General features: G+C 36.2%; 1 protein-coding gene across 3 annotated transcripts in view; it reads right to left on the reverse strand.

Moving 5' to 3' along the window:
- Positions 1 to 22,809, reverse strand: part of trim2a (tripartite motif containing 2a) — a 64,050-nt gene that overhangs the window by 39,224 nt on the left and 2,017 nt on the right. Inside the window, exon 1 of one of the 3 annotated variants that reach the window (XM_005170889.6) lies at positions 1,667 to 1,798. The exons of 1 other annotated variant lie outside the window; for it this stretch is intronic. The gene's annotated coding sequence lies outside the window, so the exon portion shown is untranslated. 3 annotated transcript variants of the gene reach the window in all.

A 22,809-nucleotide genomic window follows, 5' to 3' on the forward strand; every position in this document is an offset into this window, starting at 1 on the left:
AATAAATGTGCAAATAAAATATGATGCACAAACTTATTAATGATTCCTACTTGTCCTTCTCGTGACAAATAGTTGGCAAAATCTGATATGTAGCGGGAAAAAAAAGAAGAAAGAGTTCATCAGACGCTGGATTCGAACCGAGTTCATGCTCGAACGTGTCAAAACATGATGTCCTGCGTCTTACAAGCTGCACCACTGAGACTGTTAAAAATTCTGCAACATTTTACAGCTATAAATCACACTATTTCTTTTTTAATTCACTCGGTGCAATGTTCAGACCCAACTGTGTTAACCGCATCAGCTAAACTCTCCCACTATATTTTTTTCTTTTGTTGTTAATTCCAGAGAACAAACTTGCAAATAACACCGCTTTTCTCCGGTCTACCTCCGAAAGCAGCACCTCCATTTCACATTCTGTTCAAAGTTTCTCTTTTTGCTTGCTTTTGACATTGCTTTTTCGTTGGGTTTTGCCAAAGTATAGTCATTAGCATATTCATACGGGGGAGGAGACAGGGAGGGGTTTTTTGCTCGTGCATGTTGCGCTCAGTTTCACGTTCATTCGGATGTACAAAAGAATATGCGTGAGATTCGGCGTACGCAGTGTTTCATACATCTGAATTTTTTTCTGCGTACGAACATTTACAGCTTTGTGCGTACGCAATGTTTTAATATGATTTCCACGCAAGTCTTCGTACATGAGGCCCCAGATCTCTGGAGTCTGGACTATAGCTTTAATTTAACAATTTTCATAATTTAATTGCTATTTCATATTATAAAATATCTAAAGTTGTGTTCTGAAGGTTGAAATAATGAGAGTGTTAGCTATTAATGACAAAAAGAATTTTCAGTTTTGAGTGAACAATCCTTTATGAAAACTGGTAGGGGGGTGGGGGGGGGCACACATTCTTTCAGAGGGGGCAATGCCCCCCTTTGCCCCCTGTAGCACCGAGCCTGGTTTCCACACATTTGCAGAACTTAAGCTTTTGTAGCGCAGAGACCACATATTTCACTTTTAACTATATATCACACATTTTGCAATTTTATATGTTATGAATTTAAAATGAACAGTACGTGTCTCACAACTCTCAAATATCCACTCCACCCAAGACTGAGCATTTACTCTGCCTTAATATTCATCTTCTAACAATTGTCTGTGGCTACTGTTATAGACACATATTTCAAAGTCTCCAGAAACTAAAACAGATTTCCCAGACTCCTAAATCTCCTGCCTTTGTCCGCATACCATCCCTGCTTTGGTCCGTTACATAATATTTATATAAGCAATCTGGTGAACAGTTTCTCTGTCACATCAAAGAGTACATGATGAAGATGACATCAAATCTTAATATAGACTGAAACACATTTTGCAGACGCCAAAAAGGCTATGCCATGCTAAAAGCACCAGAAGTAACAACATAATGCAGTAAGTCTTTAAACAAAGCATAAAGATAGATTAAATCTAAATACTGTACATACCGATTATCCAAATATATTCATAAATACATTAGCAATTTAGACAATAGCTTCTGCACCACAATAAAAAAAAAAGATTCTGGCCAACATAGCAACATATTATTCACAGTGACAAAATGTTACCAGGAGCATTGAGAAAGAATCAATAGAGAATAAAAAGTGTGTAAATCAGAAAGGACTCTAAGTAACCTACCATCAACCCTCTGTTTTTAAGGCACCATCCCACATGTTGATACCCGGCAAAGCTGCGTTTCACGTCTACATGAGCACAGAGCAAATTTAAGCACCGCTAAGCCAGAAAAGAGATGACAGCCGGTTTCAAACTGGCACATGAGGAGAGGGATTACTGGACTCTCTATACAGGCCACACCTTTCGCTCGTTCACTCACTACGTCATTCATAAATTCACCATGTAAACATTGACTTCCCCCCCTCTATTTAACTCGCTCGCTCTCCTGAAATGCTAACTCACTGCAGTACTCTTTGCAAAGCATTATGGGATTGTGATGTAATTCTGAGTTTAAGAGGAGATGAAGGTGCAGATGGCATCATTATGTGTCTGTTTTTTAGCCAACATGGCTTTAGCAGATTAGAATGAATGATGCAGAACCAAAAGAAAGAAAGTCTGTGTGTTTGCGTGCAAGTGAGTGAGTGTGATTCTGTGCGTGTGTGTGAGGGAGACAGAGAGAGCACATGAGAAAGTGCAAACCAATGAGATACAGCTGCTTTTGTCAGCTTGCATCATTAGTGCTGACTCATAGTATGGCAGTCTGAATGGGAGGAACGCTTTGGAATGAAAACACACACAGGCATACAAAGTAAATTAAAGCAAAACTAACAGTGTATGCATGCTTACAAGCATCACAGCTTTATGAAACTTAAGACTGAGATTAAGGTTAATGAAAAAGAAAATCTGGGAACTTTAATTTGTGGAACATAAAAAAAGATATTTAAAAGAATGTTCCAGGCATGGAATTTAAAAAGACAATATTTGCTACACGCATACAAAAAAAAAAGTCAATTCTATGTATTAGATATCCCAGTTTAAATGCATAAAAACAAAATTGCTTTAATATTTACAAATTCTTGACATTTATTGAAATTATCTGAATGTCTTCCAGATTGCTGGATACTGTGGTTAAATACTTGAAAAATCCATGTTTAATAAATTTAGTTGTTTATAAATGTTATTTATTCATTTTCTAGTCTTAGCCTGAGATATCAGGCCAGTGGTGCAAGTGTAAGATGAAGGGGCGTAAGATAAAGGGGCATAACTTGTAGTTAGTTAATGGCTTAACTTGGAGTTATCGAGATCCCATTGAACCAAGCAAGATGCCACAATGAGATGTTGTTGGCAAGATGGCGGAAATGCTTACCAGAGAACATTTTCAACAAATGTTTTGATGAGTTTTCTCCAAATTTCTCCACAACCAATTAACTTGATTTATTATATAATAATAATAATAATAATAATATTATTATATTTTATTTCATTTTTTTTTTTTTCGGCTTAGTCCCTTTATTAATCTGGGGTTGCCACAGAGAAATGAACCGCCAACTTATCCAGCACATTTTTACACAGCGGATACCCTTCCAGCCGCAACCCATCTCTGGGAAACATCCAAACACACTCATTCACACACATTCATACACTACGGACAATTTAGCTTACCCAATTCACCTGTACCACATGTCTTTGGACTGTGGGGGAAACCGGAGAACCCGGAGAAAACCCACGTGAACGCAGCCAGAACATGCAACCTCCACACAGAAACGCCAACTGACCCAGCCGAGGCTCGAATCAGCAACCTTCTTGCTGTGAGGTGACGGCATTAACTACTGCACCACAGCATCACCCTTATTATTATTGTTATTATTATTATTATTATTAATTCATTTAGCAACTTCACCATGCAACTCGCTGACTTCTTCTTCCGTTTGTCATGACAGTTGGCCAACTCAGCGTCACATCCTGTGGTTGCAAATAACCATACAATGGCGAGCACGTCAGGTATGACAGCCGCTGCAACCCGCGGCTGTACGTTAAAAACTGGTTGGGTTAGGGTTGGGGAGTGTATAAACAATAATAACTATGATGGTTGGGTTAAGGGTTGGGGTATGTGAAGGTGTGTAGTTGTTAACTGTAATGGTTGGGTTTAGGGATGGGAAAGGTGTAGACGTTAATAACGGTTATGGTTGGGAAAGGTATAGACGTTAATAACTGTGATGATTGGGTTTAGGGTTGGGGAAGGTGTAGACGTTAATAACTGGTTGGAAAAGATGTAGACATTAATAACTGTAATGGTTAGGTTTAGGGTTGGGGAAGGTGTAGACAATAATAACTTCTATGGTTGGGGAAGGTGTAGACGTTAATAATTGTGATAGTTGGGTTAAGGGTTGGGAAAGGTGTAGCCAATAATAACTGTTATGGTTGGGGAAGGTGTAGACGTTAATAACTGAGATGGTTGGGTTTAGGGGTGGGAAAGGTGTAGACGTTAATAGCCATTATGGTTGGGGAAGGGATAGACGTTAATAACTGTGATGATTGGGTTTAGGGTTGGGGAAGGTGTAGACGTTAATAACAGGTGGTTTAGGGTTGGAGAAGGTGTAGACGTTAATAACTGACATGGTTGGGGAAGGTGTAGACATTAATAACTGTGATAGTTGGGTTAAGGGTTGGGAAAGGTGTAAACAATAATAACTGGTTGGGTTTAGGGTTGGAGAAGGTGTAGATGTTAATAACTGACATGGATGGAGAAGTTGTAGACGTTAATAACTGTTATGCTTGGGGAAGGTGTAGACGTTAATAACTGTGATAGTTGGGTTTAGGGTTGGGAAAGGTGTAGACGTTAAAGGGCCATGAAACCCCCCACTTTTGGTTCAAGTCTATATAAGATTTTTTGTACAAAAAATGCATCATAATGGGCGTGGGGCTCTGAGAGCAGAGGAAGGAGTGGGCGTGGCCAGCAGAGTAGCGGAGAAGGAGGGGAGAGAACAATGGTTGTCAGTTGGTTTAAAAAATGAGACACAAACCGTAAGGAGACCCATGATTTTATAAAAAAAAAAAAATTGTATAAAAGAAATAAACAGTAATTTAAATGTCCTGCTACATTTGTTATTCGTAATTTTATATACACATAACCACAATTTATATCCTCATAATCCTCATCGTGTTCATATAAACACTATAAATGAGGACTTCTCCCTCAATCCCTGTGTCTGAATGCAGACTAAGTGCAGCAGGTCTCTTGTCCTGCCCATTTCAACCATTAGCCCTGCTGCTGGTAATCTGGAGGATTTAGGTGAACACAGCAGCATGGCAATGTGTCTAAATGTAAACAAACTCCACTGATAAAAGACAAAGTCTCCCATTCTCCAATTCTCGTACGGCTCTCCCGACAAAAATGCTAACTGCACACATACAGCTTTGCTGTATCGGCCCTGAAAGGATTGTGGGGAAAAACATGCAACAAACCCAGTGGATCATGGAAACAAACACATACATGTGGAAACAAACACCTTCATGAATGGCTAAATACTGTGTGCCGTGGGTCCATGAACACAATCTAACTCAGTCATCAACATAGGGTCTCACAGCTTGGCACTGGTAGGTCTGTGTCGTGCCTTTGGAAAGCATGCATAGTCATGAATAATTAAGAAGCAGGCTCTTCTCATAGGCTAAGAAAACTCAGCTATGAATAATAATGAGAAACCGATGTGTAATTACTTTACTTGCAGTTTTGCGCTACGTCACTGTTTTCGATCCTGCCCCAAAAATCACTTTAAACCCGTAAGATGAAATTAGCTGACAAAAACTCAAAATTATCCAGTTTTCTTCACAATCAAAGCTAACAGGTGCTTACATTGTCTTAACTGATTGTCTTAACACTGCAACACACACAAATTTGTTAAAAAAAAACAAACAAAAAAAAGTACTCAAGGGTTTTGTGAACCTTTAATAACTTTGATGGATGGGTTTAGGGTTGGGGAAGATGTAGATCTTACTAACTGTGATAATTGGGTTTGGGAAAGGTGTAGACGTTAATAACTGTGATGGTTGAGTTTGGAGTTGGGGGGAAAGTGTAGACGTTAACTGGGATGCTTGGGTTTAGGGTTGGTGAAGGTGTAGACGTTAATAACTGAGATGGCTGGGTTTACAGTTGTGGAAGGTGTAGATATTAAAAACTGATTCTATGTTTACGAAATTTTACAGAGATTATGTATGTGCTTTGTTGTCAATAGAATTCTAAACTGAATTTGTTGCTCATTTAAAGTGGTCATGTTTCTTCAGAAAAGGCAATCTGTTTAATGTATACTATTGTATTTGTTAGCCAAAGTGTTGGATGCACAGAAGAATACTCAAAAAGCTTAATAAAAAAAATAATAATTTGACTTCAATGATGAATAACTTTTAAGTTTACAACAACAAGGTAAAGAAAATGAACAGAAATTTAAAACGTGGTTGGCATGCCAGTTTAACTTTAAATATTTTGTTATATAGCTTATCTGTATTTCTGATACTAAAAGTGGTATTGGGAAAAGTGTTACATTTAAATGTTATTAACTATTGAATTTTTGCTAAATGTAACAACCTAATCAAAATCAGTAAACAAATCAACAGTCAATAACAAAAAGAAAAAAAAACACATTTAAGAAATCTGTATAAACTGCAATAGCACTAAAATTCCAATAAACTACAAAGTTTGTTTTAATTCATATAAATATTAAAAATGTTCAGACATTTGAGTGCTAGCAATAACCAAATATGACCCTTCAGTATCAAAGCAACAGCACAGTTAATCAGGATAAATTATTAATAACATAGCAGAGCAGTACACATTTGAGTGCTAGCAGCAACAAAATATGACCCGTCATTACCAAAACAATAGCACAGTTTTTCAGGTATATCATTAACAACATGGTGCACCATCACACACTATTTTTTTTTTTTTAAACAGAACCTTAATAGTTAGGTTTACTTACAGATAGCAATCCTAATTTTTCGAAGCTTGCAAAGCAGCCAAACATTGTTCAGCTCTGCTATGAAGTTGTTCAAAACAGGCCAGCCCATCACAGGGCTTTCCAGACACTGAGCTCAGCTGTTTTGTTTATGACCCGCCTTGGCAATTCACATTAGCTTCACACAACCATACTGACCAGTGACCATGGAGATCAACAAGGCCTCGACCACATCAGTCAACACAACAAAAGCAAAAACAAAGCTCTCTCTGCATTTCATATGCACAAAATAAATCCATTCATTTCAGCTTACTGTGGGAGATACGTTTAAGTACATACCTGTATAGACTGAGTATTTAATTGATACAGATGCTCTGACTAAGTTTTTAGGCTAATGTTTGCTGGAGGAGCACTTACATTCTTGAATATATATCTTAACAATCACGCCATCACAGTACAGTGAGGGCACAAACACCAAATTTGAATCCTGTTTGTCATGTCAAAAAAAACTTTTAATCACCCGATTACATAGCCTGAGAGGTTAATCGCCTCCATTTCCCCTGTATATTGCACAAACACAGTACAACAAATGATCCATGACAAACCTGAAATTCAGTCCGGTTAAAAAATAAAAGTCACATAAGTTATAATTTGGCTCAAAACCTGATCTAAATTGCACAACATAATTGCGTATTTTTCTCTGCTTTTCAAGAAGGTGAAAGCATATCCAGATTACACATCAGCATGACGTGTAGTTCTCTCACAAGTGTGTGTACAGAACTAAAACTGAAGTGAAAAAACTGTTGAGTAAAGTCATTTTTTAAATGCACTAAATAAATCTCATATCGCTTCAAAAACATAGTTGTTCTTGGTACTATAGCTTTCTATACTGAATTTATTGTCACAAGTGCAGTTTATGGAGGCTTAGAGAGCTGTCAAATTTAATTGAAAATAGCTTGATTTGCGCTTCAAAGATGAACAAAATACTTATGGAATGGCATAAAGGTGAGTAACTACTTTACTGAATTTACTTATTAAATTTTAAGCGGAAAGTGAAACATCCCTTTAATGGCTAATCATCAATTATCAAGAATTAAAATCACAGCCAAATTCGCAAAGTAATAAAATCTATTTTGCATTTGAAACCATTTGTCTTTTACAGTATAACAATTGCATTTTACCACATATTGTTTGTACACACAAGTAAAAAGTGTTTGTGTGAGCATTTGTATTTTGTCTACGTACACAGACAGTAAGGGAGAGGAACAAATCAATGACTTTATGTAAAGGATCATCATAGAGGTCAATGAGCTGGGAGGCAAGATTGCAGAGGGCAGACATCTATTGTAGTCTGGGAAAAGGTCAACTGTCAGTTCAACTGAACTTTATATTAAGTATGAGTGCACAATATTCATGGGCCGGTGTAAGATTCTGACTGTATATGATAACCTTGAATAAAAATATCATAGTATCATGGGATCACTGTACTGTGATTACTGCTCTGAAATATGTGCTTTTTAAATGTCAGGGTAAAAAAAACAACTACTTTAAAACCAGTTTAGGATAAGAAAATGATATTTTTTTGGGGCAAAGATTTTTTTGGGGCAAAATCTCATTTTATTTAATTTATAATTAAACACATTTGCAAACCTGTTTTTTCTGCAGAGGCTGCATTGTCCCACCAAATTAAAAGCACAAACATTTATCCTTTGCAAGCAGACGGGTCACCCTAGATAAAAAATATGATTGTGATTGTTCTGAAATGACTGTGGTCATTTCAGAAAGATGCAGCTATTAATGTGCACCACATGAAAACATGAAGTTCCTATAATCAGATGAAATTAATTTAAAATGTTATTAATTATGTTTAGGGTGCAGTGGTATTGACAGTCTGCCAGCATTGAAGATAAAGCTATTGTGAATTGGGTACAAATAATGGTATCATCAGTTATTTTGACTAAATAGATTCAGCCCAGTTTAAATTTGATCATACAGTAAGTATTGCGGTGTTGTAGTGTTGTAAATTAATGAGAAAGAGAAAACAGGAGCAAGAGACAATTAAATCAATCACTGTCATCAAGGCACTATTTGAAGGATTTAAGACAAAAGAATTATAATTTCTGCACTGTAAATTTAAGTAGTTAAATTGATAGTCACTAGGCATGGGCCGGTATAAGATTCTGACAGTTTGATAACCTTGGATAAAAACATCATGGTTTGACGGTACTGTGATTACTGCTCTAAAATTTATTATTTTTAAATGTCTGGGTTTTCCCCCTTTTAACATAATACATTTTGTTTTGAGAAACATTTAACATTTTTCAGAACAGTAAACATGTCAGGTGAAATAATGAAAATAAATCATTGACTTCTGCTGTCTTCATTAGGTTTCAAAACTCTGATTTCTTTACAAATTCAAAAAGGCATCTTTGGTTATCTTTTCTGCAGGAGATAGTGTTGTCTTACATGAAAAATCGTACATGTACCTTAGGAACAGTATATCCAAACATTTTTGCAGTTTTAAAACCTTGACTTTTTCAAACCGCGGTAAACCTTGAAACCAGTTATCATCCCATGCGTATGTCACACAATTAGTTTGTCACAATTAGTTTGTTAATTATTTGTCACACAATACTACCAGTAAATTATTGGCATGAAAAAAATTATTAAATAAATGAGTATATTCAAACACAAACAAGTACTTCAGTGAATCAAAAAGATGAAAGAAAGTCAGGTGCATGCACAGACACCATACAGACATATGACCTTTGCCATACATTTACAGCCCATCACAATCCATGCCACACAAGACTGACTCTCTGACACAGCCCCTCCTCCACCACTTTCATCAGCACTAATCATCTCATCAGGGCTTTGTCCCTTGAGTTATATCCAAACACACGTCCTATTCTTATGCCCCATATAGAGACCCACATCTCTAAAACCCAACAGATGGACAAATCTAAACTTGTTTATATTAAAAGAAATATAAATATACATGTAATAAATAATACTACTAATAATAATACAAATTGTCATGAATAAACTAAAAACAATCATCCTGACATGGAGGTAGTGAAAATGAATAAATAAATAATAATTATAATATATATTTTTTAACATTATAATCCTTGAATTATTTTTAATATGTAAAGATACTTGTGTATTGCTGTACATCCTGTGTGTCTTCAGCAATGTGTAAACGTTTTGGACCTGCATAGGTGCTAACGCGCTCTGTGCTGGATTTTAGACCAGTTTTTAGTTAGTCAATGGTGCAGTCTATTTCAGTTCCTCTGAACAGCAACATACCAACAATGCGCCTCAACACACCTCTTTTATTGCCCAGCCACCCATGAGTCCACAAAGCTGCCAAATGGATTTGCCATTCAAACAACATGGTGAAAAATCTGAAAATTAGGGTTACACTGGTCTGAAAATGGCAAAAAATTAAATAAATAATAATAATAATAATAATAATAATAATCGCATCATACACGTCTTGCACCTTATTGCTTCAGGTGTATGATAGGGCCCTAAATGAAGTGTGGAACATCTTTTTCATGTGTGATAACTTACAGGAGATATAATTAAATTCTCCACACTGTAAGCAACTATTTTTTATAATTGTTAAATTCACTTAATGACGCAGGAACAGGAGAGATAAGTGGTGAAGTTTCCACTCACACGATAGAAAATTCATTATCATTGGTCATGTAATATCAACGTAGTATCAGACAGTATGCAATCTCGAACATATGGTTTGGGTTTTTATGAGTCTTCAAATAAGTCACCTGTAAAAGTTTGAAGAGATACAAATTCATTACTATAGAAAAAATGCAGTCAATGCAGAATAGAAATTGATTAGTTACCTAAACTCTTAAAAAAAACTTTTTGTGTTCAGCAAAAAAAAAAAAAAAAAAAAAAAATCATCTAGGTTTGCAACAACCTGGGAGTAGTTAAACATTGACCATTTTCATTTTTAGGTGAGCTATCCTTTTAATGTTCAACTATGTAAAAAACTGATTAATTTCTGTTATACAGTATGTTGCGTACAGTGTTTATTTATCCATTTGTTTCTCTGCAAACATTCGCCATGCTAGCATAAGTTTACATAAGTAAATTTATGTTTTACAGTTAAGCATATGTTTTACAGTTATTTCTGGACCTAGTGTTATGAATAACAATCCACTTTAGTCTAGGCTTTTATGTCTCTATACAGTAAGTGTTATAATATGGACCACAGTCTGTCTTTAGTGCCACTAAAAATATCAAGAGCCACTGCTTTCCTGTATGCAAACCAGGACACTGGGCCAATCAGTTTCCTGAGGAGGCCTACAGTATTTGCTTGACTGTGTGTGATTTACGACATAAAAATGTAGACTGATCTTGTTTGTGATCTAAAATTTCCTATGACAGTGTAATTTTGGGGAAAGACAAACAATGATTGTCTAAAGTTGTGTGTGACTTTAGACAAATTGCTGGCTTGACAGTAATGTGGTGATATAGAAAACTTAGCACAACAATCTCTGTGTGTGTGTGGCAATATTTTCAGGTGATTATATACAATCGCAATGATCATTAAAGTTGCAAACCCTAAGTGATTTACAATAGCAGAGCAAGGAGCACCAACCAAGGTCTATCTAACTGTTGAAAAGATAAAAACTGAAAACTCACTCACACACATCATCTTATATCAGAGTGGCATATTTTCCTTGAACAGGCGTCAGTGCACAGTCTGCAAGTGTAGATAAACTGTTTCCAGACGTTCAGAAAGGGAGCAGGGCTGTCATGTTACAATGAATTACCGAAAAATAAAACGGCTTGTTTGTAGTCATGTTGATGCATTTTGAAAGTGGTGTTGATACTACTGTTAGTAAATCCCAGTAAAATATCTGCTGAAGGATTAAACGGAAAACATAAATGGAATGAGAATGCAATTAAGCTAAAGATGAAGTCAGGTTGGCATGAATCATCTCAACTTATCTGTTGAATTACAGTCTAATGTATGGTTTTAATAATAACAGCATATTTGTCCCTGCTCATTTTTTGAAAATATCTGAAGGAATGTTTGTAGTGCACTGCTCCTATTAAAAGTCAACTGAAATTCACCTATTTTGTTGCAGAAACAAAATGACCATATAATATGCATGTTTAGATTTTGCTGAATGAGCACAGATTAAGGCAGAAACTTATATGCGGTATGATTGCTTTCTCTTTATGAAATGCGTTGAGGTAAAGTTGGTTTTACATCCACAAATTCAGACTTTCTCCTTAATAATATATTTTTATTAAAGTAATCTTTGCAAATTCTAAATGGTGAAATCAACAGCCAATGACTATCAAAATACATTATTGTTCACAGTCAAATAAATAGTGCTAATGTTGTTTTGAAGTCATATTTACATGCGATTCTAGACTGAATATTCAAAGTACCATGGTAAACAATATAGGTAGCATGTCACAAGTTGTCACTTAACTAATGTTCGAATATCAAACCAACTTTACCTCAATATGAAACGTCACGTCAAACGCCAAACAAAACTGCCCGTTCAATGCAAAGAATGGAGAATTCTCTGCCATGCAGATTATTTTCTCAAAATATTACAATTCACAGCTATAGTAGCCTACAGTAAGTTCAACACATGTTGCTGGCATCGTAGAAACAGAAAGCAAGTTAAAGCAACGCAAGAAAACGCTACTCTCTGCGCCGTCTGTCCCTTTTCCATGACAACAAATACTCACGTGAACTCCATGTCTGCACTCCTGCTCAAGCCGATAATTTGTAGCACATAAAGTCGTCAGATTGTGTCTGTCTGTCCACTCATCTCTCTCTGTCTTGATGAAACGTGAGCCACGGATAACAAACTCACTATGCCGTCTCCTACTGTCAAAAGGCAAAAGGAGGAGCAATAAAAAGCGGCCAATCAGAAGACTTTACTGAATGTGAAGGCGGGGTTACCTTGAATAGTCGCGGCATGTGGCCAATCGAAAAGGTCTATTTTAAATGAGGGTGGTTCTGCGAGAAATAAGGTTAAACTCTCACTGACATTGACCACACACAGCAGGGATGAGAGGATTTAACAGTTGAAGTTTGTGTGTGTGTGTGTGTGCGTGCGTGCGTGCGTGCGTGTGTGTGGTGTTGAACGCATGGATTTTGAGACGTGGGAAAAAACATGCACCGCATTCAAACTGCTTTATGGTAAATAAATTATTTGTCAATTTTAAATGTTCGGTAAGTAATATTAATTAATTCCATTAAGTAATATCCATTCAATTTTAATTATAATTAAGCTATGTTAAACTTACTGGGTTAAGAAATTCATACAGTGTGCAATTAAATGGAAAAATATTATTTTGAGCATAAAAAAGAGCTTGTTTCATCAAAAGAAAATTATTGCTTATATCACTTAATGGTGTGTGACAGACAGGTTATGGTAAGTTTTAATAGCTTTAGAATATTTTATATCAGTGGATAATTTTACTCCATTAAAGATTCCATTAATTTCTGTAAAAAATATTTCATTTTGTCTTTCTGGTTGTACTTTTTTGTTTAATCATGTTAACATCAACATTTATTTTATTGACACATTGTTTTGTACTTTTTATTAATGTTTTATTTATTATAAATATAAAATGTTTTTCAAAGTATAACGATATTTTTTCCAAAAGATTCTCTTCTGCCCTCTTGTGTTCGGACTGAAATGTTCTATATTTATTTATTTATTTATTTATTTATTATGAATGATAGCTGTCTGATTTATACTGCTCTTTGATTGGTTGAGCAGTAACGTTCCACTCCATAGGCTAATTGACATGTGACCTGCAGTTCTTTGTTTCGATCTTCTTGTGTGCTACTTGGACCAACAAGACATTTGCCTACCCATTAAGGTAAATCTGTACATAATTACACAAATTATCCGTTGCATTTAAATTAGTAACCCAAACACTTATTTGAATAAGGTTTCAAATACGGAACTTATTTTCGTCAAATTTTAATCTGTACATGCTGGATGGATATGAGCCACAGTGCTGGCAAAGTCAACGTATTAACTTATAAAGTTACGTAACAATATTTTTTTAAGACAAAGTAAACTACTAGTCTGAAGTTTGTAATTATGAAGATTAGTTTGTCAAGACTGTATTTAACTGAAAAAACAGCGAACCTGTATTATGAGATATTTACTGCTCAAAAAAAATGTTCTTATTAGGCTATTGAAAACATTTGATTTGTGTAATCTCTTTCAACAAAGACATTAAGCAGCTCAGCTATTTTAATATAAGAAAACACGTTTCTTTAGCAGCATATCAATCAGTGTGTGTAGTGTGTACGTGTAGTCATTCATTCCTGCGTTTTTGTTCATGAGTTTAGTTTTGGCCTATTCATAGACTTCTATTAGATTTTTCAATAAAAGTTCAAATTTAACCTTGTTTTAACCAAGCCATCTAAGTTTAGATGTCTAAATTTATTATTAAATTAAATAATGGGAAACATTTGCTGTATTAAAATATAGACAGAATTTCTTTTTTTAAACAACACTGTATCTGCTTCTATGCTTTATTTTCTTCATCTGCATGCTGATGTTTGATTGCACAGTGGAAAATTTGACAGCCTGTAGAAATACATGGTTCATCTAGGGAGCAAATGCACATTGGAACAGCGGAGTGATTGTCACCCCTTGTGTGTGGGCTTGCCATGCAAATCTGGGAACTTGATTTCAAAGCCAGTGCTGAAGTGGTCTCAAATGTAATAATCAGAGTGGCATGACAGCACTGTTTTCCTGACAAACTTGTGTGGCATGTTTGTTGGTGAAACACAGCAGAAAAGCAACCGAGTTCAGCTTCATTCCAAGTAATGAGATGCTCTGCATGGGGGAGAGCTTGCTCATGAAAATATATGTCCTTCAAGTTGATTTCTAAGAACAAATACTTAAGAATCTGGGGGTTGAAGAATTTTATCAAGCAAGAGAAGTCAAGAAGAGAGTCTTGGAGTTGCCTTGGTTGGAGGTAATTGTATCAGGTGGATTTGGTTTGGATGATAGTCCTTATAAAGCAATATATGGGTTTTTTACATTTCTTTGTGGATTGTGTTACCACTTTTACGACCGAGATGCTTAAGATGGTGATCTTTAGCTTTCAATGAGCACAATTCAGGGGTAAATCAGGAAGCAGTATGATTGAATAAGAGGAGAAAGTGTTCTGTCATGGGGGAGTTCATCAGCTGTGCAGGAGGAGGGGATGAGACCAGAGCAACATATTAAATCCAGAGTATAAGCTTTTGTATGAGTGGATAAATTGGAGTATTTTTTTTTTTTTGGAGAGTGATTAATATTATTCATATATATATTAAAGTCCACCAGAAGTATTACATTTGATGATGGAGTAAAAAAGGTGTCGTGGTGGCGCAGTAGCTAGTTCTTGCCTCACAGCAAGAAGGTTGCTGGTTTGAGCCTTGGCTCGGTCAGTTGCCGCTTCTGTGTGGAGTTTGCATGTTCTCCCAGCATTCGCGTGGGTTTCCTCCAGGTGCTTCGGTTTCCCCCAAAAGTCCAAAAACATGTGGTACAGGGGAATTGGGTTGGCTAAATTGTCCATAGTTTATGAGTGTGAATGAGAATGTGTATGGATGTTTCCCAGAGATGGGTTGCAGCTGGAAGGGCATCCACAGCATAAAACATATGCTAGATAGGCTGGCGGTTCATTCTGCTGTGGTGACCCCAGATTAATAAAGAGACTAAGCCAAAAAGAAAATGAATGAATTAATGAATGAATGATAGAGTAAAAAAGATGTGTAAGGCAGCAAAGTCATTAACTTAGGAGTTTAGGAGGAATGATGGTGAGAAATGGTCCTGGCAATTTGCACACTATGGATTGAAATGAGGAAAAAACAGGAATGGATACTTGTAAAACTTTCAACTTCTTACAATAAACAATCGCGAGGTTGACAGAGATCAAAACCAGATGGAGTGAAATCATTAAGTTGTGAATAGTCATGAGGCTGCTGCCAAGTTTCAGTTAATAATAATAATAATAATAATAATAATAATACATTTTATTTGTATAGCACTTTTCCAGCATACATGCAACTCAAAGTGCCTTACAAACAACAACAACAAAAAAAACACTAAAATGCATACATACATAAACCTACAACAATATAGATAAAATGCGTAAACCTTACAAACTTGTGTATTCATATGCAATTTTAAAAAGATGTGTCTTAACACGCTTTTTAAAAACATGAATACTGGGAAATTCTTTCACTTCATGAGGGAGGCAGTTCCAAATTTTTGGAGCATATTGGCTTAAAGAAGTGCCGCCAGATCGCATCAGGTTTACGGAGTAAACTAAAAGTCCAGCGCTAGAAGACCGTAGCAAACGGTTTGGATTATATTTTGATAAACAGTCGGAAATGTAGGAAGGTGTCATGTTGTGTAGCGCTTTATAAACTAATAAAAGATTCTCAAAATCTATTCTTTGGTACAGAGATAACTAGTGTAATTCTACTTAAACTGGTGTGATGTGCTCCTTTTTCTTGAATTTCATTAAAACTCTGGCTGCTGCATTTTGTATCAGTTGCAACTTCATTATAGAACCCTTAGGTAAACCAGTAAATATAGCATTGCAAAAATCAAGCCGAGAAAAAAATAAAAGCATGAATTAATTTCTTGGCATCCTCAAAAGATTGGAAAGAACGAATTTTGGCAATATTTCTCAAATGATAAAAACATGTTCTTGTAACTTGATTAATAATAGATTTAAAATTAAGATCACAATCGAAAATAACACCTAGGTTCTTTTAATTCTTTTTTGGATTGTAAACCTAAAGAACACAATTCTGCTTCAATCCTCTCCTCTGGTTTTTTGCCCACAATAAGATTTTCGGTTTTATCTTTATTCAACTTTAAAAAATTAGCATTACCTTTATCTATATGTTAGCGCATGTCATTTACTACTTTCAATAGAGCTGTTTCTGTACTATGACCTTTTCTAAATCCTGATTGATGTTTTTCTTATATTCTATGCTCATCTAAAAATTGATTGAGCTGTAGCAATACAACTTTTTCTGAAATCTTACTAAAAAATGTAACACTAGAATTTGGTCTGTAGTTATTCAAAACTGTGGAGTCCAAATTATTATTTTTTTTAAGTGGCTTTACCCCAGCTTTTTAAAAAACATTAGGAAAAATTCCTGTCATTAATGAATTATTTACTATGTCAAGGACATAGTCAATCAAGCAATTTAAAACCTTTTTTTAACAAATTCTGTTGGGATAGGGTCAAGACAGCTAGAAGAGGACTTTAACTGAGATATGATTTAGATAAGATTTTCTTTACTAATATTTCTAAAACTTTCCATTTTATTTTGTGGATAACTTCCCAATTCATCCACAAAATTGATCAATCTGTACAATATCGATTCTGATCTGGGTTATTTTGCTATAAGAAATATAGCAAAATCCTCAGACATAATTGCAGAAGACTGGTCGAAATAATTAGCTGTTTTTTGTTTAAAAGAATCTATAGTAGAAAAGAGTTTTCTAAGATTACTGCTGTTTTCATTAATGATTTTTGAATAAAAAGACTCTTTCCACATGTACAATTTTATTATATTTGTGTATATTAGACAGCAAAATCTCATAATGTATGGTTAATTTAGTTTTCCTCTAGAGACGTTGAACTGATTTTCTACATTTCCTCAACTGACAAATATGATAATTTTTCTATGGCATTTTCTTTAACCCTAACCTTTTTTTCTTTATCTTTTCTGGAGCCACAGTATCAAGAGTTGATTTTAATTACACGTTTAAGATATCAACTTTATCATGCACATTCATCTCAGCCCGCAAAATATATAGTTAAAAACAAGTCAAACTTATGGTTGCTGAGGAGATCCTGGAGGAGATGAAACTTGCTCGTAAATTAATGGATGTTAAGTCTGATAGAGGAGGTATCATGTGTAATGTTAAGGGAAGTATTAGGTGACCTGGCTAGACTGGCTAATACGCTGTGATCAACGGACCACTGGTTGGTGCTTTTGGGGGTGCGTCAAGCACTGGACAAAAATGAACAGATTGCTTTAGAGTTGTCATGGTGGAAATCACAGGTGAAATTACGGCGAGATTCACGATGAGTGTTTCTCTGGCGAGGCAGGAGAGTGATGTCTGGGTGAAGATGGGACACCGCTGGCGGAGGAGCTGTGAAGTGTAGCAAGCCTACGACGGGTTGATGGACGAGCCAGGAGAGTTCAAATAAATAGAAACTAGAGACCAGAGGACCACTAGACCACATTGCGAGCCATAGGGTTGGAAGTAGTCATTAAACGAGGTCAAGCAGATAGGATGATGAAGAATAGCATATAAATCTAATCATACTCGTAGATTCAGAGTGACAATGAATGTCCAAAAGGTTGGTGAAGTAATCGAGCTGTAAAACATTAAAACCAAAAAGCTGTAACTCATTAAAACCACATTAAAATGTATTACAGTGTGTAGCGGCAGCAACGCATGTCAGTGTCCACTGTCCAATTTAAAATTAAGGGGTCATGCGACTTCTTTTACCTAGCTAACTGTACACTAGGGATTTTGGAAATTTGGCCGAATGTAAGGAAAGTTTACATTGGCCAAATACCCGGCTCCTTTTCTGAGCCCCACCATGGCATGCAGGGTGAAAGCAGTCTGCCCCGTAGTGGCATAGGCTCTGACTGTAAGAGACTCAGATAACCTACATGCTTTTTAAAGAAGCTTTGGCTGATCCCTTCAGGTGGTTCTGTCTTGCGGCAGAGGTTGACTGCCATAGCATGTTACAACTGTATGATCACACCCACTGGTCTCTTTGCCGCCAAGGGCGGTAAGGGTGAAAGGACCAGGCAGAGAAAGCCACTCTCCATGCCTGTGTAAGCTTATTGTGCATCTTAGAGGGCTTAGAGGGTTTGTTCCTCTTATTAGCCCCCACGTAGCACCCATCTTGTTGGGCTAGTGGTGGTACTGGCCTGGGTGTGAAGTCACCTCCAGTTCTATTGCTGCAGCAACCTGGGAAAGCACAGTTAATCAGTCCCATTCCAGGTCAGAGACCTCGCATATGACCCAGTAGGGCATAAGCAGACCTGTACTGTCATCAGAGCACAATGCCCACTCTCTGATACCACAATAGACATCTGGCCCCCAGTGTCATCAAGTGTGAGCATGGCCATTCCACATGATGAACCCTCAGACATGCTTGAAACTTGGATGGGGTTTATTGTGGAGGAGGGAGGGGTCCGTGGGCCAAAAGGCAACAGATAAGCTCTCATTGTAACCCTCGGCCTGCCTGGGTGTTCACCTACAGTACTTGCGGGGAACAGCAGTGGTGGCGCACACTTAAGCAAGCGTGTGCCACAACCTCTGTTGTGCAAAAGACATGCCCTCGCAGTGAGGGCTTGAGCTGTGTGCGAACACTGCATCCACATGCTGGACCCCCAAACATTCAGTACTGAATCAGTACTTGTGCCCATAATCTGGGGAAAGGAAACTACAGCACCCAGAAATGCACAGTTGGAACAACATCTTGGAAAAAGACGCATTGCTTGACCCAGCGAAATGCCTAGGGGACAGGAGATGGATCCAGCTTGACTGCAGTTACTTGCGTTGTCGCCTGTGTTGGATGCTGAATACTCCTTTCTCAAAGAAACCGGTTGGCAGATGCTCTCTTCAGTCAATCTATTTTCACTCTGAATTGAAAAGTCTGACTTGCTCTCCTGTAGGTGCTGGCAATAGACATGCCTGATTATGATTGGTTGCACCTGCTGGGGCTGTGCTGTGCCAACTAATAAGCATTCATTAGTCAGTTTTGTTACTCTTCAGAGTGATTGGTCATCTAGCGATTCCCAATATGTCAGTAGCTACAGTATGTTTCCATCCACCTATTTTGTGCGCATTTTGCATAAAAAAAACGGTTGATGTACTCCGTGTCTGACACCTTCAATTGCCACCGCGCATTCACTTCATTTCAGCTTTAGAGAAAATGAAAGCTGAAAACTCAATTTCTCCCCCTCTCCCTCTCTCACTGTAGACCTTTGACCTGCAGTTGTGAGGTAACGTTTCCTCTCCTCTTAGCTGTTACAGCGTAAGTAGTAGTGAATTTTCTCCACCCCATCTGTCATGGACCAGCTGTGATCATCACTGCCATTATTCAGTGTCACTCATAAGTGAACAGAGTCAGTGTTACAGCTAATCGCAGCCCTTTCTATTGAGGGCACAACTAATGGGCATTTTAACAACTCACTTGACGGTGTTAAAAAAGCAAGCGGCATAATATTTACGTTGGTTTATTAGCTTTAAATGCTAATTCAAATGTTGTCTGTGCATGTACTTGAGTTTTGTTTGATACAATAAAAAAAGAGTGCTTTTTGAGCAGGTAAAATTAAAGGTAAAGTTCATTTGTCTGACTGCTTGTATTGAAGGACAACATTGTATTACAAATACATCCATTCATTCACATGGGCGTAAATCTGATTTAACAGTAGGGGGGGACAATAAATATAAAATTTCTTTCCAGCATTTTTTTGAAGGGGACACAAATAATACAGCCGAATTGTACTAATAAAGATATGTCCCCGCAGTTAAAAATGGTTTCATCATTATTATTTTAGTATGGAGACTGCGTCATTGATGATTTTCAAAGTTTTTCTCAGGTTCAACGACAAAGCAAATTTTTCTTCAAAACTATTTATTGCATTGTTTGTTGTGTTGTTTACAGTCAACTGACTGACTCCTGAAGCAGAATAAATGCAGGAAAAGACATTTTCCATACTCAAAATAACTGTCTTGTTTACATTACACTTGTTAAAATGACCGATCATATTGTAAATCAGTGCGCCTGTGAGGTTCATTTGCTAAACAGCCACAACTCCGAAAACATAAAAAAATTGTTCATCCCAAAAGAATTATCATTATCCCTTCAATAATGCACAACACCCTTACCTGACACTGTACATCTGACTGACCCTGCTCTGCCTTTTCCTCAATCATTTCTTTCTCCTTTGCCTGTGATTAATATTGTGACATTGATATTTTCACAAGCACTCATTCTTAAAGCCAAATTGCTTCATATGTAAACTTTTTGTACTTGGTGTTTAGCTGCACTGAAAAATGCAATGCAAGTTTATTTATACTGTAGCACTTTTTTTTACACAATGGTAATTCAAAGTGATTTACATAAAGAATGAAAAACTATCATAAAAATTATCACAACAATAAAAACAAAGAATTAAAAAAGGTTAACATTTTAATTTCAAATTAACTGAGTCACTTAAAACAGAATAGAAACTGATTATACAAAAATACAGTGGGGTTAGTGTGCTCAGTGTAGCAGTGTTCATTTTGCAAATACACAACTAAACAATTTGCTAATTGTGGTCGTTAATGTTAAGTTAACATTATGCCAAGTCGTTACAAATTAAACAATGAATGGGAAATGGCTTTAGCTTTAGCAACAAGCTTATGTTAACTAGATGATAAGTCATTTTAATCACTAATACAGCAGATTCATGGACAATTACATCTGTAATCAGCATTTTTGCCGCAACTAATTCATAAACGAGTCTGTATTAACTACATTAAAGAGAATCACCTACTTACTTACTGAAATTCTACATTTACCCAGGTAAAAAAAAGTGCACTAAAATGCACTATAAGTATACTTAGTACACTTTTCAGTAATGTACTAAAAGTGCTCTCTTTTCGCACACTAATTTTGTACTTGATGTACTAAAAGATAGTATTAAGTAAATGTTAAGATAAACTTAATACCATCTAAGTGTACTCACCTGTGCTATTTTGAGACACCCTGAAATTGAACTAAAATGTGCTGTTAACATACTATATCTGTATTTAAAAAATATATATTTGGTTACAACTAGAAATACACTTGAACCCTACTTTTAAACATTTAAATATATTTATGACTAATTTAACGTATAATAGTAATATATTAAAAGAATGTACAAATTGTGAAAAAAGTGTGCTAAATACTGTATTAAAAGTATTTTGGGAAAATGTACTTCTACTACAATACATTACTAATAGACTTTTAATAAAGTCAATTTAATGTAAACTTAAAATTACCACACTCAAAATCTATTGAAGTGTTAGTGATAATATTGCATTCATATTAGGTGTATTTAAGTATAACTTTTGGTAAAATGTACTTCTACTACAATACATTACTAATAGATTTTTTTATATTAACTTATTTTAAACTTAGGATTAGTATGTAAACAGTGTACTAAAAATCAACTAATGTGTTAAGCATTTAAAGCACACTTTTGAAAAACACACTAATAAAACTCTTTTGGATGTTTTTTCTGTAGTGTACTTTTATTGTAGTACACAAAATTTATTTAAGTATTACTGGTATTTAGTATACTTTTGTCAAGTGTACTAAAGTCCTACTGAAGTATAAACATACTTTTAATTAGTATATTTATAGTGTAAAACCATCAAACTTTTATTTAACACAAAAAAATAACAATGTACTAAAAATGTATTTGCGGGTATTTAAGTGTATTTTAATTACATTTAATTATTTAGATTTTTTCACCTGGGTACTCAGCCGCAGCCGCACACCTGACGTGTGTGTGTGTGTGTGTGTGTGTGTGTGTGTGTGTGTGTGTGTGTGTGTGAGTAGGTGAGATGAGGGAAAAAGCACACAGTGGATCGAACCACTTTGAGGAAGGGTAGCGGGAACTCAACTGTTTCTAAATGCATTTTAAATGATAAATGCAAGTTTCTTTCTACTTAAACAATTATTTTATGTATATATATATATATATATATATATTTTGGGGGAAAAGCCTCTGATCCCCTCCGGGATTTACGCCTGTGATGAATTAATTTTTTTTGTCGGCTTAGTCCCTTAATTAATCCGGGGTAGCCACAGCGGAATGAACCGCCAACTTATCCAGCAAGTTTTTACACAGCATATGCCCTTCCAGCCGCAACTTATCTCTGGAAAACATCCACACGTTCTTACACACACACACACACACACACTCATACACTACAGACAATTTAGCCTACCCATTTCACCTGTACCGCATGTCTTTGGACCTTTGAGGAAACCGGAGCACCTGCAGGAAACCCACGCGAATGCAGGGAGAACATGCAAACTCCACACAGAAATGCCAACTGAACTGAGGCTTGACCCAGCGACCTTCTTGCTGTGAGGCGACAGCAATACCTACTGTGCCACTGCTTCGCCCATTACAAATGCATATTAAATGCATTTATAAATTATACATTTTAATACAAGATTTCTTGTGCTGTGAAGTAAAATATAAAATTGTGTATGGAAAGCATCGTCAATACACCGTGTTGCACTGAGATACCGAATTGAACCAAATTG

This window comes from Danio rerio, chromosome 1, assembly GCF_049306965.1.
Source record: "Danio rerio strain Tuebingen ecotype United States chromosome 1, GRCz12tu, whole genome shotgun sequence".
NCBI classification, from domain to species: Eukaryota; Metazoa; Chordata; class Actinopteri; order Cypriniformes; family Danionidae; genus Danio; species Danio rerio.